The following is a 17830-nucleotide window of genomic DNA, read 5'->3' on the forward strand; positions in this document are numbered from 1 at the left end:
TACTCAGGTAATAGAGTGTTCGGCGACAGAGTACAAACATCATAGGCTACGGATAGTTAATCAGTCAGAGAGCTGACCAGGCGGCTGGACTAATCTGTTAGCAGCTGAGACAGCACGCTAGTCAATCCAGCGTTGTTTGGTGTCCCATATCCAGATCGCCTTTCCTCTTCACTTAGTGTTCAGGGCTTGCATCTCTCCTTTGTAGACTTAGGCAAGATTCTAGAAATGTAAAGACATATGGATAATATTGTAATGGACAAGATTTTGTGAGTCAATTAGACTCTCTAAGAAAGTGATGGCTACTTTTCAAGTTCAGTTTTCTCTTTAAAACACCACTATGAGGGGGAAAAAAAAAACGAAATTTCTACACACTTCGACGGCGTTTTCGGCTAGAAGTTTGCCGGTCTCATGTTTGTTTCTTGCCCTCTTCTTTGTGTCCTTTGGACAAGTGTTATTTTAACCTTCAGTTGATATATTAATCTAATTCCTTTCCACTTTCAAATGGTATTTAAGCAGTGTCCTTCAGAATTTCAAGCCTTTCTTAAGAAAATTAATAAGTAGATAGATTTATTCATCAATATTATACATACAGATGCACTATACCAGCGGTCATCAGCACAGAGCACCCTCGGGCTAGCGTCTCTTACCCGCGGATAAGATAGGCCTACTACACTATGGTGCATCCGTAGCTGCTGGGGGGTATGCTCCCTCCCTCTCTGACTGCTCCACGATGGAGCATATGATGTTGCATCGAATACCCTTTACCCATTTCAGCGAGTGCTGACGACCACTGCATTACACTATCAGGGTCTTTTGATCGTACGCAAGAAATCTGGAAAGTTAGAAGGTTAAAAATGTACCAGTTCACAGGCGAGAGGTTACGGCTCCCACTTTTACACACCATTGGCATTTAATGGCAGTGGGGATGTCAGTCTAACGTGCTCGCCACCTTTATTTACCTCCAAGGAAATGTACGAATGGCATTTTGCATGTGTTAAATGACATTTCAGAAATAAAACATATCAATATGATGATGATGATGATGATGATGATGATGATGATGATGATGATGATAGTGATATTCTGTGTTGCATTCGCATTTACTTATATTAAATTAATGCAATTTTCGCATGTTTACGAAAATGTTAGGCTATGTAAAATGTACCATAATAGTTGTGTTAACTGTATTTCTCTTCGTACAAAGGAAGAAAATTGATTATCCATACATTCTTGCTACATGAGATTAATTAACAAACATTTCTGTGAAAATAGATTGGTTACCCACAACTCTTCTGAAACCATATTGATTAACCACAACTTTTCGCGAAATGAGGTCGGTCGGATATAAATTCTTGTGTCTCGTATTGAGGTTTCTGGTGCACCACTTGGTCAGATTCAGTACACATAATTAACATAGAGCATTGGTCCCCAACTCAGAGCACTGTGTCTTCATCAAACCTTGCCCGCTCGCCCGCAGAAAGTCGTAACAGGGCAGGTAAGACGTTCAGCGGCGGGACCAAAATATGAATTGACTGCATAGATTTATGATTGTTTACTGATGAAAAAAAGATACGGGCTGAATAGAAATAACTAAATAAACTATCTTAAACAATTTGAAAAAAAAAACATTGTAGCCTATTTTCAACAAAGTTAGAAGTTAATAAGTTTATAATTACTTCTAGAAATATAATACACATTTCGTGTTAATTATTCGGACAATGCATGACAATTACTCTAAATGTGTAAACTGCTTCTGTTAGGGAAAATGTTGAACAAAACACATAAAAACCCTACGAATAGTAATGCAGAAATTAACTCCATTCAGTCCACTCAACATGGCATTAGCACTGATTTTTCGGGATTTGTTTAATTCTCTTTTCCCTTCTTCAATTTCTCAACGTTTGGAACTATTGTTTGTATAGTGCATAATGTGACAGCACATTTTAAGTTGTGATCCGATAATTGGCTTCCATGACATGGCTTGTTTATCTTCATCATAGGAAAACATTACTGTTCGCACAGATATGTGAATCCGAAAATGTTTGTCTGTACAATCGGGGAAATCGAACACATGGAAAGTTCATATTAAAGTCAGATAACTTCTTTTGTTTTGATATTTGTCCTTCAATTCACTATCGTAAAGTAAATCAATAAGTTCCAATTACAAATAATAATCGAAAATCAAATTGAAAATTTTCCTAGTCGAATCAAATTCCTGGCGCAGATCGCATGATGTGTGAATATATTCTTCGAAATCCAAAGTCTTAAGAAACTAGTATGCCTATATCGTTGTTAATTTTGAAAAATGTAATGTAACTTGTTCTTTTATTTAAGCTAAGGTTCCATAATTAGAGGTGGTTTCATATTAAACGCCTTCACTCTGTCATATAACTGTGTAATAATCTTGTTGTTTCCTTGTAGAAAACAATTTAAAGCATTCAGGTAATTCCATTAAGAAGGCAAGTTCACAAATCCATTTTTTAATTTTTCACTTATGATACAGACCTTTTTTTTTTCTCCGTGAACGATGATGTTTCTCCCTCAATTCAAAGAACCTATCCAATAATTTGCCACGACTTAGTCACCGCACTTTACTATATTTTGACAGATCGCCATACTCGCTAAGAAATAATTTCATGGGATAAATTAACGCTTTTCACTTCGTCCCTTAGACTCCTTATTACACCCGTTTTACTTCCAACCATGGAAGGAGCACCATTGCTTGCCAAGGATATAAGTTTATTCCAAGGGAGTCCAAAATAATTTCTACAGCCTCTACATGAAAATATCGGAACCAGTAGTAGTATCTTTTATGATAACAATAAGAACTCTCCTTAATCTGAAGGTTTTCAATAACGCCTCTTAGAAAAATCACTAGTTGGGGATTATCGCTTACATAAGTATTTTCATCTGCTGCCAAAGAATAACAAATGAAAGACTGACAAACAATTACTAATTGCACCTGAACGTCCTCGGCTAGACCTCGGATTTGATGCATCTTTGTGGAAGGACACAAACTGATAGATTCTAACTCCTACACTTGTTGTGAGAAAAGTTCTTCAGTTGTAATTAAACATTTTTCAAATTTTCAATCTTTAAAAGGTTTCTAATATTTTACTATTACAAGAGAAATTTTATAATTGAGTCGCACAGCCGATTTACTAACATTGTGATCTTAAACAACTTCTAGCTCATTTTCCTTCAATTGTTTAATTAATGCTACACGTTCTTCTCTTCGTATCTGCCATATTCGTTACTGTTAGTTGTAAAATGCATCTGTAAATTGTATTTCTTGAGTGTGGCCTACGTTTTGAAGTGTTTTCTGCTCCTCACATCTCTTGTTTGAATGGGTGGCAAGAACCGCCTCTGTTCACTACAACGCAATGTCACAAACAGGTCCTCTGCCCGGTACAGTAAGCACGCATGAGCCAAGCATTGCCCCCGCCCGTTCATACGCGAGTTGATCACTGACATAGACAGTGTCGGTAGCAATTTAAAAATCTAAACCAATTATCTACAGTTCAAAGATTCCTCACAGTTCAGTTTCGGAATATAGCTACAGACAAAGCTTCGGGAATGAAATTAGGATATTTTAAAATTTTGTAAGAAATTGTGTTTCATATTTCGACTATATCCACCGTGTGTTAAAAAAAGTACATTGTGAATTCGGTACACCTGTGCATAAAAATTAGGTTCTCTCATAGGGTGTTATAATAACTGTCAGTAATGCTGGTCACAGAGTTTTCAATTTTGATTTATAGACATATTTTAAGTTTAATAATTTTCATAACTTGGTTATTTAACGACGCTGTATCAACTACTAAGTTATTTTACGTCGATGGATTGATGGTAGTGAGATAGTATTTAGCGAGATGAGCCATAGATTACCTGATATTCGCCTTACGGTTGGAAAAACCTCGCAAAATACCAACCAGGTAATCCACCAAAGCGGGAAACGAACTCCCGTCCGAGAGTAACTCCAGATCGGTAGGCAAGCGCTTTAGCCGACTGAGCTACGCCGGCGGCAGTTTAAATTAATCTTACGCATATTATTTTGAAGTAAACCCAGTCACCTATATGACAACTAGCAACAAGGATCTTATAAATAGTAACTCAATTTGAATAGAATAGCAAAACGATAGTTTAGCGCGGATAAGGTGAAAATTTTATTTGAAAATCCAATTGGTTTAGGCATCGCTTGAGAGGTAACCATAGTTAATAAGGGGAATATGTAGAAAAAAGGATGGAAATTCTGGTGTACAATCTGCAGCCGATAATTATGAATGTACATGGATTGAAAATGAGGAAAAATATTTATGAAAATTACTGCACAATTTCTGTTCTTGAAAAAATTGTGACAGTTGCTCTCGTCATATATATGATTTATTACGTTCTGGTTGTTACTAAATAATTGATCGCATAAGTTGTATTCAACACTGTATCAATTTGTTGCAATAATAATAAATAATTTTCTAGGAACATAGTGATAAAACGTTTTAATTTTGTAATGAACATTAAAGTAAGATTCTTCAATCTTTAGAAAATTGTAAGCTAAATCGTCTTAGGCCTTACATGTTAAATAATTTGGAAGTGACTAGAAATTCTCTGCTGTTTTGTGTGCAGTGGCACTGAGAGGGTTAAGGACATTTTCTTTTTTTTAATTGTATGTAACTTTTTACTGTTCTTTCTAGCCTATTACTAACTTGAATGTTGTTGTTGTTTTTTAACGCCAGACATTTGACAATAAAGTCATTTGACCTCTTGCACGCCAATATTTTTCAAAGATATCGTCATGGTCAACAACTGACACACAGATTTTGAGGTATTCTGAACCCATTTCTTGATTTGAGTTGCACAATGGACAGTTAGGGGACTAATATATTCCGATTATATGCTGATGCTTGGCCAAACAGTCATGGCCTGTTGCCAATCTAAATGCAGCTACAGACGATTTGCGTGGTAAATCGGGAATCAACTGTGGATTATGATGCAGAGAGTTCCATTTTTTCCCTTGAGATTGTGTTATCAAATTTTGTTTGTTGAAGTCTAAGTATGTAGATTTAATAAATCTTTTCACAGAGTAATACGTAGATTTAGTAACAGGTGTGTAAGTCATACGAATTCTTTCACACATAAGATAATTGTTTGTGTTAAAGTAGTACAGAAATGGTACAGAATTACTCATTGCAGGCTGGAAAATATTTCATAAGAAATAATATGTTCAATATTACCGTCAATTTTCCTTACTACCTCTTGCAAACGAACCCTTATGTTCGTCACCACTCTTTGATAGCGAAAGGTATGTGAATAAACAAAACGTTCGATTCTGGGCGAGGGAACATCTTCGCATACTGCACGAGAAAGAAATTTTTGGAGCAAAAGTGATGTATGAGTCGTGATTTCGAGCCATGGAACAATCGGTCCATTATTCTTCGATGGAATCGTCAATCAAGTTCGGTACAAAGACATGTTGGAAAACAATGTCAACCCTCATCTCTTGGCAACAAGTCTCCCTATGCCAGGCATGTCAAGCGTGGGCATTTCTAGCCTTTAAACGAGGTGTAACAGTGACGTATAATCTCTTTTAAGTATGTGCCTGCATGCGTTTCTATAAGTGAAAGATCTCAAGACTCCTTGTCAGAGGGTATAATATGTCCTCGCTTGACATCCTGCCCTATGCAAACGCAGTGGTTCAAGCAGGATTGAGCCCGTTCACACACTGCAAACAACGTTCTTGATTTTCTACACGAGAAGTCTGATATTCGTGTGTTGCCGCATCGCTTTACTGAAAGACATGAGGACGGCAAAATGTGGCCGCCTCATATCCCGGACATTAATCCGCGTGATTACTTTTTATGGAGATTCCTTAAAGAGAAAGTGTTCCACAAGAAGCTAAAGTGTAGAGCAGCTCTCAGCCCATTCTGCCGCTAGCTATCTGCAGACTTGGATCGAAGAGTGGTGACGAACATAAGATTTCGTTTGCAAGAGATTGTGAGGAAAGTTGGCGGTCATATTGAACGTGTTATTCCTTAGGAAACTGATTTCCAGAATCTCTGAAAAAGAACTAAGGAAAAAAACTAGTGAAGTGTTTTGTGTGGAGTGTGGCATTGTATGAGGCAGAAACATGGACGTTAAGAGGTAAAGAGAAACGACTAGAAACATTTGAAATGTAGATATGGAGAAGACTGAAGTGTATGAAATGTACAGATAGAATAAGAAATGAAGTCGTGTTGGAAAGAGTGATTGAAGAAAGAATGATGCTGAGACTGGTCAGGAAGAGAAAAATGAATTGCTTGGGTCACCGGCTGAGAAGAAACTGCCCACTGAAGGATGCACTGGAGGGATAGTGAACAGGAGAAAAGTTCGGTGCAGATGATTTCAGATAATAGACGACATTAAGGTATGAAAGACTTGGACGTGGACAGAACATTAGAAAAGAATATGAAGTTCACACCTGTGGAGTAACGGTTAGCCCATCTGGCCGTGAAACCAGGTGGCCCGCGTTCGAATCCCGGTCGGGGCAAGTTACCTGGTTGAGGTTTTTTGCTGGGTTTTTCCTCAACCCAATTTGAGCAAATCATAGATAACTTTCGGTGCTGGACACCGGACTCATTTCACCGGCATTATCACTTTCATCTCATTCAGACGCTAAATAACCTGAGATGTTGATACAGCGTTGTAAAATAACCTACTAAAAATAAGAATATGAATGATTTATTCTGTACCATTTTTGTACCACGTTAATACAGAAAATAATATATGTTATATGCACAGGAAATTGTATGACATTTCGCGCGCTACTTTGTATTTGGACAATGGAAGATACTGTAGGGAGCTCAGAAGTTGGATAATGACAGAAAATCATGACGTATCACTAGTATCCGAACGTCACATATCACATGCTTGCGAGTACTATGCATCCCAAAAATATTTGTCACCTCACCTAACACACAGTAGGTTTAGTATTCCAGACATCTGTCGAATTCCGAAGTATAAGTAATCATTTTTATCACTACTATAATCGTTATGATACAGGGTGATTCACGAGGATTTACCGTCACTTACGGAGCTTATTTCCCAAGACTTTCTGAGCAAAAAATGTTATATAAACATTTGTCCTATTCTCAATATATTCAGAGCTATGCTAATTTGAAATTATTTGTAAAGTACTATTGTTCTTGAGTTTTAAGGATAAAAGAATATTACAGATAAAGAATACTATTCAAAAGAATCAGTCCGTTAATTAGCTAGTATTCTAAAGCTAAAAATGTGTTGTGAATTCCATAGTTGCTTCGTGCAGATTTTTTTTTCCTCTTTTTAACTACAAAATTACATTTTCTTACGCATTTATCAAACAATTGTTAAAATACACGCTGCTCTTGTAAATTCTTCAAGACTGTACATTAGGATGCATAATTAAACTGTAAAGAAACAAGTTTCTAAAGTCGTATGATTTGTAACAATTTTTGTGATAAGTGCGTAAGAATGATGTAATTTTAGTCAAAAGTTGAAAAACAAAATCTGTACAAAGCAATTAACAACATATTTTTAGCTTCAGAATACTAGCCAATTAAAGAAATGTTGCTTCTAATCAGTGGCGGTTCCTCGGGGGAGGGAAGGGAGGAACGTCCTCCTCACGTTTTTCTTCTTTTGAAAGTAAGTACCAAATGAAATATATGCCCTAAAATTCGAGGAAGATTCGATAATTTTTAAGTTCACAACTATAAGAAAACTCCTGTTGATCGAGTTTTAAACGACGCGCACTTATGTGCTGCTAGAAAACTGTGAGAAAGATGCGAGATTGTTTGTGTATAGAGGAAAGCCAATCCATTCTTCCTTTACTGCAGTTAACACACATAGACAACAGCGCACTAGCGGCCAGAGAAAGAAGCAAAGTTTTAAAGCAAGTAAATGAACGGATAGGGAGGAGATCCTCCTCTGAATCAGCGCATGGGCGGGAAATAGAAACCGACTGGTCGTGCAGCAAAGAACGCTACCGCTGCCATCTAACGATGCTGCATTCAACCAGACTATAACACATCTAGGAGGAGACACAATAAAAACAGTTTTAACGCAAAGCCATGAAATACACTGTATAAACTTTTTTTAAATTATAAATCAAAATATATTATTCATTCCACTTTATATAAAATACTATTCATGGTTTGAAACTTTCGATGATATCTGAAAGTTGAAGTTAGATTTACAGTATACAAAACATAGAGGAAGTAGTTCTACGTTAGTATCGCAGAGCTTTTTGGGCTCTGAAATTCACTTCCATTCATTGTCTACTAGACAGAACAACAGCCAATTGTCAGTTTTGTACAAATATATTTGAAATTGAAAGTACTCCAAACTACATTATTTTTAACGTAAGAAAAATTATTCGGCCACCGGCAGCTTTGAGCAATAATGGTAGCATGACTTTACAAGAACTGACATTCTTCAAAAGCATGTGATACGGAACTTATTAAATGTACATGTGGCAACACAGACCACGTGGGTGGGTGCAGTCTTCTCGTTTTCCTAACAGATTATTTCTTATTCTCATTTCCGTAAAACGGTTCCGGTTACGTGATAGTAGCTAGTCTCTAACACGTGTGATGTTGTAGTGTGCGCGAAAAATGCTGCGAGGTTGTGAATTTCCTTGTAATCGTTAATTTCTGCAATTATTCAACAATGAATGGAAGTGAAAACACATTATATTTTGGACAATTTAGGAAATTCAGTTTACAAGAGCAGATTATTGCTATAGGCCAACCCTAACACCACCTGGTCTTACATGTATGCATGTAGGCTAATTTGTAGCTTGTTTCTCTCAAGAAGGTGTCATTTTGCGCTGTTAACTTCTTTCCTCCTCTTAAGAAATATGCAGGAGCCGCCACTGCCTAATAGTTCATTCTCTATTTGTAATACTTTTCTACCCTTAAAACTAAAGAAAGGAGATATTTTACTAACAAATTCTAATTAGTGTAACTCTGAAAATATTGATATTAGGACACATGTTTACAGTGGCGGCTCGTGATAAAATATTATGTGTGTTCACAATTTTGTGGTTCCAAAATCGAAGAGAATTTGAAATCGTACGTTTAGTCTAATATGAAATGTCATGATTCCAATGTTTCACTATCGAAAAAAAAACCGTATATAAATTCAAAACAACATATAATAATAATAATAATAATAATAATAATAATAATAATAATAATAATAATAATAATAATGAAACTCAATCTTTTTATTTCCAATTTTTCTTGGTAACCCAGTTTACCCAGTTCTTTACTGTTCAAAATTACTTCAAAAGAGTTCATTGTTTACGTTTGTTAAAAACGAATACATACCACGGTCTCGTTATTTACAAACGCGTGTGTTGAGTAATATATTTTGATTCACAACACACTGATACACTATAGCCTATACCAGTACTGTAATCCCACTCGCATAGATTACTATAAATACATGCCAGTAAATATTCTTAAATATTATACACTGCCATACAGATACTTAAATTCATACCACCGCCACAGTCAGCCAGCACGTGTTTGAAAGCCAGACTATGCTATTATGCCGACACTGCAATATAGTAATTCACAAACTACACTCTCGTAGCAGCACTGTACACGTAAGTAAACGTTCCTACAGTCAGATGCTGACATCTACAGTCTATTCAATTTCCTCCTCGAGATATAGCACTTGAACGATAGGCATCGATGGACCTGACATCTGTAGAATACATACTCATCATGTTCACTTAACGCTCTGTGCTCTTGACGAGTCATAAGCGGCCAGCTAAAGACAATTTTCTCCCGCGCATGCGTGAAATTCCTGTAACCAACTCGAAAAGAGCACGGCTTGTACGTGAACGGATGTTGCCAAGTTTACATAAGAAGTTTATGCAAGATGCGGGAAGTTTAAAATATTCGACTCTGATATTATACATCCCCACTACGTCAATACGGTATCAAATAATAAACCTAGTCGTGCATTAATGGAAACAAGGTGTTCACGTACTCTTGTGCTCTTATTGACGCACCGCCACTGCATGTTTATATTACATTTCTAACTCAGAATGTCTTCAGAAATAAGCTCCGTAAGTGAAAGTAAATCCTCGTGATTGCCCCTGTATTATTTTCATACCACTTAAATAGTTTAAATTAATTTTGTTGCAGTAGGTGACTCAAGAATTTGTTATTGTAAGAGCAATTTATGTAGACACAAAGCATAACGTAAGACATTATATAAAATAATGGAATATATATCGTTAAAATTAACTATAAAATCGATTTTTAATATGAGTAGTTTTCCTTGTCATTATTCGTTATTACTTGCAAAGTTCAAGTAGACTTAATTATAATTATTAAAACACAACATTAATACACACGTTTATGAAATAACACCCAATATTACGCCTATAAATAACCTCAAAACACAACTACAAAGAAAGATGTTCGATGACGCAACAACATGGTTTAAAACACAATATTTATATACACTTTGATTAATTTAAAACGAAATATTAAGCCTACCAATAACATGAACACACGACGCGACTTTCGCGGTCATCACCTTCGTCTTCATCCATTTTCATCATAATCGTCAAAAAGTAGGCAGAAATGCAAATGGCTGCATTTCAGTATGAGCGACGTTGATAAAAATCAACCAACGAAAATGATGGAAACGAGCAATTCTTGGATATACCATTGTAATACTCGTATGTACAGGATTGTTTCCGATCTCTGATAACGAATTTGAATGACATCATGTGCGTCAGGAGTCACACGACAGTTGAACTGTGGCGCGAGGTGACAGACCAGTAGTGAGTGATCTCATAGTCAGAGTGCACGGCGACTCACAGCAGAAATTCACAAGAAAATCTAGCCTTTTTGGGAGGGGTACATAACAATCCTTTCCAATGTCAAGTACAGTTAAGTGAAAATAAAAGAAGCCTGCAATAAACGAGGTTTCGTTATTTCCAGGAAAGACATCTTCTGTGTACTTAATAAGATTGGTAAAGATCGAATGGAATTAATTTATATCATCTCGTGGGATGCAGCGACTTGTGACGGGGGTGGATTTGCTTGCTTTTCCACTCTGGAATTAATCCCATCCGAGTTTTGCCAGTCTTATTAGGTACACACAAGATGACTTTCTTGGAAATAACGAAACCACGATTTTTCAGGCTCCTATGATTTTCACGTAACTGTACTCTACATTGGAAAGAGTTGTTATATATCAGTCCCAAAAAGGCTCGATTTTCTTGGACATTGCTATTGTAATACACCGTGCACTCTGATTATGAAATCACTCACTACTGGTCTGTCACCTCGCACCACAGTTCAGCTGTCGGTGTGATTCCTGACGCACATGACGTCATTCAAATTCGTTATCAGAGATCGGAAACAAGCCTGTATTCAGTCATTATAACATTACTGTGGTTGAAAAATGAAATCACTATCACAACGTGACAAATGTATGATTTGTGACGAGTCATTAGCATGACCAATCTTAAGGTGTGACGAGTAATTCCAGTGACGGATTTGTTGTTACCAATTTTTCGGACCACGAAATTTTCAGGTACACTTGCGACATGACTTTCAAACCAAATAATAATAATAATAATAATAATAATAATAATAATAGTAATAATAATAATAATGATAATGATAATAATAATAATAATGATAATAATAATAATAATAATAATAATAATAATAAATTTATTTATTCTGGTGGTGTTAAGGTCATCAGGCCTTCTCTTCCACGCCACCAGTTATATGTATACATACAGCGTAAAGGCAAATTAATAATATTCATACAAACAAGAACGTTTACAATGACAGTAACACAAAGCAAAAAAAGATAATACAAAAACACTAGAATTACTGTATAGGCCTACATAAAAAATGTTGGACAGTTGTATCCAATCTGGTTGAAATATTCAAATGGTATAGCATTCGAAATTATAAACTCGGTTTAAAAAATACTTTCTTTAATTGTGGAGGTTGCGCACAAAATTGATCATTTCCACCGAAAAAAAATAGTTTTTTATGGTTTCGTTATTTTTAGAGAGGCATCTTTCTGAATTTGTTATTGTTTTATTCTAATCGGTCATTTCTATGAGAAACAGTATGGCAAAATCAGTATTGTCAACCAAAACCGGATACAGTGAAAGCTCTTTAAGTTCGACATCTTATAGTTCGACTGCTTTTGTAGGAGAATTAGACACGTCCCTATAAGGACACTAAGACATGGGTTTGCCATTTGAATGGGAATTGATTCTGTGTCTTGTAGTGATACTTTTGTTAAAGGAAAACAGAATATTTTATTAATTAGGACATCCATATTTAATCACTGATTTTAAATTAATGAACTCTTCTTTTTCTATTTGAGAATTGTGCCGTTTGTGAGACGGAACTGTCGAAACCCACTGTGGTACTAGAAGCGCATACACAAGTCTCGGTGCGGGCAGAAAATGCAAGTACAGTACTGTATTCGTTGAAGGATAACCAATAAGAATTTGTTTTCATTTCACCTGCCACACCCACTAACCTTATTGGACTGAACTTTCAATTCTGTTCAGTCGAACTTAGGAGAGTCCACTGTTATTCCATATCATATCAATGCCAATATTTGCATTTTATTTTGTATAAAACACGAACATTTCTTACATTCTATATGTATTGCAATTACCAATTCATTCAAAATTGGTCATTTCCACTTTTATGTGCAAGAGTGATATGTTATTGCTAATTGAAATTATTGTAAAAGTATTATAATGTATTCATTTTACCATGATACAGTAGAATAAAAGTGAAGGTTATCTAGGGAGATAAGTTATGCAATTTTTATTTTCATGCAATGTGCATTCACGTAGTTGAGCTGAATGTTTTCTCAATTGAAATTATTGTAAAAGTGTTACGGTACGGGTGATTATGTAGTATGCACTTTACATATCCAAAGGAAATAGGATATTTCCAAAATATTTTTGTCTGGAAAATGCACAGAAAATGATTATTGACACCATTAGAACAATGGGCATTACATGCACGACACACAAAATTGTCGTTCACTTTGGGGTAAAGTGAAGGCCCGATAGTTCTTTCTATTTCCTGTAAAAAGTACCATTGTGGATATGACCGCTTTTGTTCGCAACCTCCACAATTAGAAAAGTTAGTATACACAGAAAAAAGAGTATTATGCGAGTTGAATTTTTTTGTCAAGTTTTGATTTTATTTCTAGTTTTGGTCTGTCTTCTATTGTAATGAATTTGTGTCTTCCATAACATGACGTTGTGATATTGTTGTAACTGTCCACATATATGACGAGGGAAAGCTGTTTTAGACTGATAGTTTTCCAATTAATTTTAACTCCGGGGGGTCAGCATTCTGTACAGCCATCTCTATGTTGGAATTAGACATTAAAGTTAATCAGCGGTGAAAAAAAAAATCGTGCGGATCCTTCAAAGATAGCTCAACACTCGTAGCGTACGTGCTAAATGTTTCAAAAGTAAACAGTGTCCAATTAGGTGAACGTTTGCCACGGACACGAGCAGACAGTTCGGAAAGATTTCAGTCAATAACAAACACGTCAATTGGAATCAATAGTTTAAATTATCACTGCTACCAATTCTGAACCATATACTCCTATTTTTTCTCCAATACAATGAGATAATACGATTTTTTTTCCCATTAAGCTTGCTTCAATAAACCAAAGACATAAGAGGAATTATCGTAGTACATACATTACCTTTTTTTAATTTTTAGTAGGTTATTTTACGACGCTTTATCAACACCTTAGGTTATTTAGCGTCTGAATGAAATGAAAGTGATAATGCCGGCGAAATGAGTCCGGGGTCCAGCACCGAAAGTTACCCAGCATTTACTCATATTAGGTTGAGGAAAAACCCCGGAAAAACCTCAACCACGTAACTTGTCCCGACGGGAAATCGAACCCGGACCACCTGGTTTCGCGGTCAGACGCGTTAACCGTTACTCCACAGGTGTGGACCATACATTACCTGGGAACTAATGACCAAAATTGAAGATCAATTTAGTGAATACAAATATATTGATATAGGTGTACCGCAAGGAATAGTTTTGGGACCTATTTTATTTCTAATATATGTTAATGATCTGCTAAATATAAATTTAGAAAAATTTAATGGATCTATATATTCATATGCGGATGATACAGTAGTTATTTTCAGTGGTTTTTCTTGGCAGGAAGCATATAGAAATGCTAATATAGGTGCTAACATTGTTAAAAAAATGGCTTAATTCCAACTTCCTTTCTTTAAATATATCTAAATCAACTTTAGTTCCTTTTTCGTTAACGGCTGCCAGTGTTCAAAATTTAAAATTTAGCGATAAATATAGACTAATAATACACAGTGAAAATTGTTTAGATCCAAAAAGTTGTAAATGTCCACCTTTGAAAGAAGCCACGTATGTCAAATATCTGGGTATCATTATTGATCAGAATTTAAAATGGCCTCATCACATTACTTATCTTTGTAAGAGGCTTCGTAAAACAATTTATAAATTCGTTAATCTTCGATGCTACTTACCTATTAGAGTTCTACGAAATGTTTATTTGGCCATTATTCAGTCTATAATTCAATATGGTATAATTGTTTGGGGTGGAAGTACAAAAATTAATCTTAGTCCGTTAAATTTACTACAAAAACGAATAATTAAAATTTGTTTGAAGAAACGTTTCGATTATCCAACTAAATTAATTTATTCTGAATTTAATGTATTTAATATTGAACAAATTTATAATTAGGCCTATACGCTGTTAAAATTTTATCATAAAAATCGTAATAAGTTTGTATTACAGACACACAATTATGACACAAGACGAAATATTAATTCAACATTAGTAGAACCTAAAAGTCTCACATCTGCTGGTCTAAAGCATAGCATAAATGTTGGCCCTCGGTTGTACAATGCTTTAACTAAATTACACCCAGAACTTCTAACATGTAACCCACTAACATATAACAAGAAAATTAGAAACGTGTTAATATCTTCAATTTGATTAAATAAATTTATAGCCTATGTGTATGAATTAATCAACCTATATTATATTTGTATTCTATAATTTTGAAATATATATTAGTCCTACTTTTCACGTGCGATATTATTCTTCTCTAGTGTTAATATTATATTATATAATTCCATTGCCGCTGTAATTATATTTTAGTTCCTATTTTATTTTACTTATTTATTTATATTATTATTTTTTATTTTAATATTATATCTGAACTGCGACCGAGCACGAGCGCTGCTCATTCGGTCTCAAATTTTGTTAATACTACTGTATCTTCTTTTTATATTTGCTTGTATTATTTTATTTGTATTTCTCTTTGTTTGTTTTGTAATTATATTTCTTTATTCTGTATATTTGAAACAAATAAAATTGAAATAAATAAAAAATACATACATACATACATACATACATACATACATACATACATACATACATACTCGTACAATTTAGCTTCAGTATTTTTTTTCTCCCCTCTTATAAACTTGTCCAGTTGAATTTGGTACCTTTTGGAAACAAGCTCCACAATTTGCTACATATTACACTAAGGATTATAATCAATGGAGTATTGGTAAAAAAAAGGGAGCGGAAAGGGATATACAATCCTTATTGCCAATTTTTGTTAGTAAATAATGCATTTAATTCGTAAATTTCAAGTCATCTCTTAATATAACTATTTATTGCTTTTAAAATAATGTGTTTAATAACTATTTTATTTTTATTTGTATATATTTCTCCCTATAACCATTACAGGTTGCCATTGACAAAGAGTACCGTGATACAGTAAGTATAGAGAAATGTCTTGAGGCTTTATGAAACATATTTTGTTGTTACAGTGAAAAATAACAAATTGAAATAGATTGAAACACAAAATAACATACGAAGTAACGTCAAGAAGATGTGAATTAAAGACATGGTCCCTTTGATCCTTTGCGTGTTTGTTTTTTAAAATAATGTGTTTAATCTGTAACTACAGTCAGTGTATTGTTATTAGTATCTCTTTGTTGTTACCTATTGCTTTAAAAAGAATGTGTTTAATTTGTAATCTTAAGTCATTTTTTCTACTATTCCTTTACTGTACTGTTTACATTTGTTTTTTAAATCTTTTGTATTGCCCCTACTATTATATATTGCCCTTCAAGAATTTCGGTATTCGTTAGTTCTAAGTCATTACTTGTGTTATATTTTAATTATTGTAATTGTTCCTGAATCTTGTATGTAACTTGTAACCGTAAATCATTGCTTGCAATATCTCTTTATTACTCTTAACTGTTTCATTGTTTATGAATTAAGTATTGATTTGAAAGTGAAAGTGAAACTTTGTTTTATTAATCTACTATTGATTATCTTTTTAAGATCGTGATTTACTCTGAAACGGTTAGACATTCTTGTATACATTTTACATTGATTATTCCTCAAACATCTCATTAATCTTTAACAGGATCCATTCTTTCACTAATGTGCATGCTTCTACATAATTCATGTGAATTGTAACTGTGATCACTATTTTGTGTTATCACTTTACTATTGTTTATTGGTTATAAAATATGTATTTTCATGCCAACTATAACGCTAATATACTGTACCTCAGGGTGAAATAGGGTTTATTAAATTGGATAATAAAAAAGGGGGGGAGGAAATACAATTAAGAAAATCTGCCCTGTTCCTCAAATCCTTTACATAGATTCGTTGGGATTTAAACTTAAGACTCTGATGTAGAAAGTCTACATTCTAGCCTTGCACAGAGATACCTTGGGACAAATTTTGAGATAAACTATCAACCATCTATCTAACTATTCAATCATATATCAATACAGCTATTCATCATCCATCCATGTCACTATCCGCCCATACAATACCCAAAATCAACCATTAAGACATAGAAGGCCTATAACTGCGATTTTCTGTCGATCTGAAGGCTCAGCAATGAATGCCAAAAGTTGTTTCCTTTGTTGCCGCGACTTCAAGTTTATACGGACGATGTATAAGGTTCATTACTCGAGGTGCACACGTACATACAGACACGCACATTAAAATGAAATGTGAAGGGCCGCTGCTACATTCAATCTACAGAATTGAAACACGTTGTACGTCAGAGTACACTGTGCAGTCTCCAGGGATGGTGGAGGGGATGAGGTGATGAAAACATACAAACATGCTGGAAACTAAATTTGTGTCTCTGGTACGAGTTGTGGTTCCTTATGTTCCCATCCTTCAGGTCGAAGCTCAAAGAAATTATGTAATCTCGTCGACAGAATGAGGGGAGTGAAGTTGACCGAGCACTCTCAATCACGGCACTGCATCGTTCTGGTGAGTTTATAAAACAATTCGAATAGATTTTTTTATTAATGGAGAAAAATTCTTTCCGACACCGGGTACCGAACCCAGGACCCTCAGCTTGGAGGGCTGAGTGCTCTTACCATCTGAGCTATGGCGAGACCCGATCCACAGCGCATGGCCTACTATCTGCATTTTAGACTTATATGTCATATATACAGGAGAGCATATTTTAATGACTTTATGATCATTATAGATTTAATATGATTAAAGGAGTGTTGGGTTTATTATTATTTATGTCTGTTGTAGGGGATAGATTCCTTAGTTGAATTATTTTTCCTACTCCTTCATTAATTTGTTTACCTTTTTATTTAAAGACTCTAGTATTGTTAGTTAGATTTTTAGGTGGTTGATTTGGATACGAGATTTCCGGGATTAATATTGGCAATAAGTTGTTATCTATTAAGTTTTATTTATATTCAAGATTTATAGGTTCAATACGGTT

General features: G+C 34.8%; 1 protein-coding gene across 3 annotated transcripts in view; it reads left to right on the top strand.

Annotated features, from left to right (window-relative positions):
- Positions 1-17830, top strand: part of LOC138713714 (dipeptidase 1-like) — a 1576476-nt gene that overhangs the window by 1283996 nt on the left and 274650 nt on the right. The window lies entirely within an intron of this gene.

This window comes from Periplaneta americana, chromosome 14 (genome assembly GCF_040183065.1).
Source record: "Periplaneta americana isolate PAMFEO1 chromosome 14, P.americana_PAMFEO1_priV1, whole genome shotgun sequence".
Lineage (NCBI taxonomy): Eukaryota > Metazoa > Arthropoda > Insecta > Blattodea > Blattidae > Periplaneta > Periplaneta americana.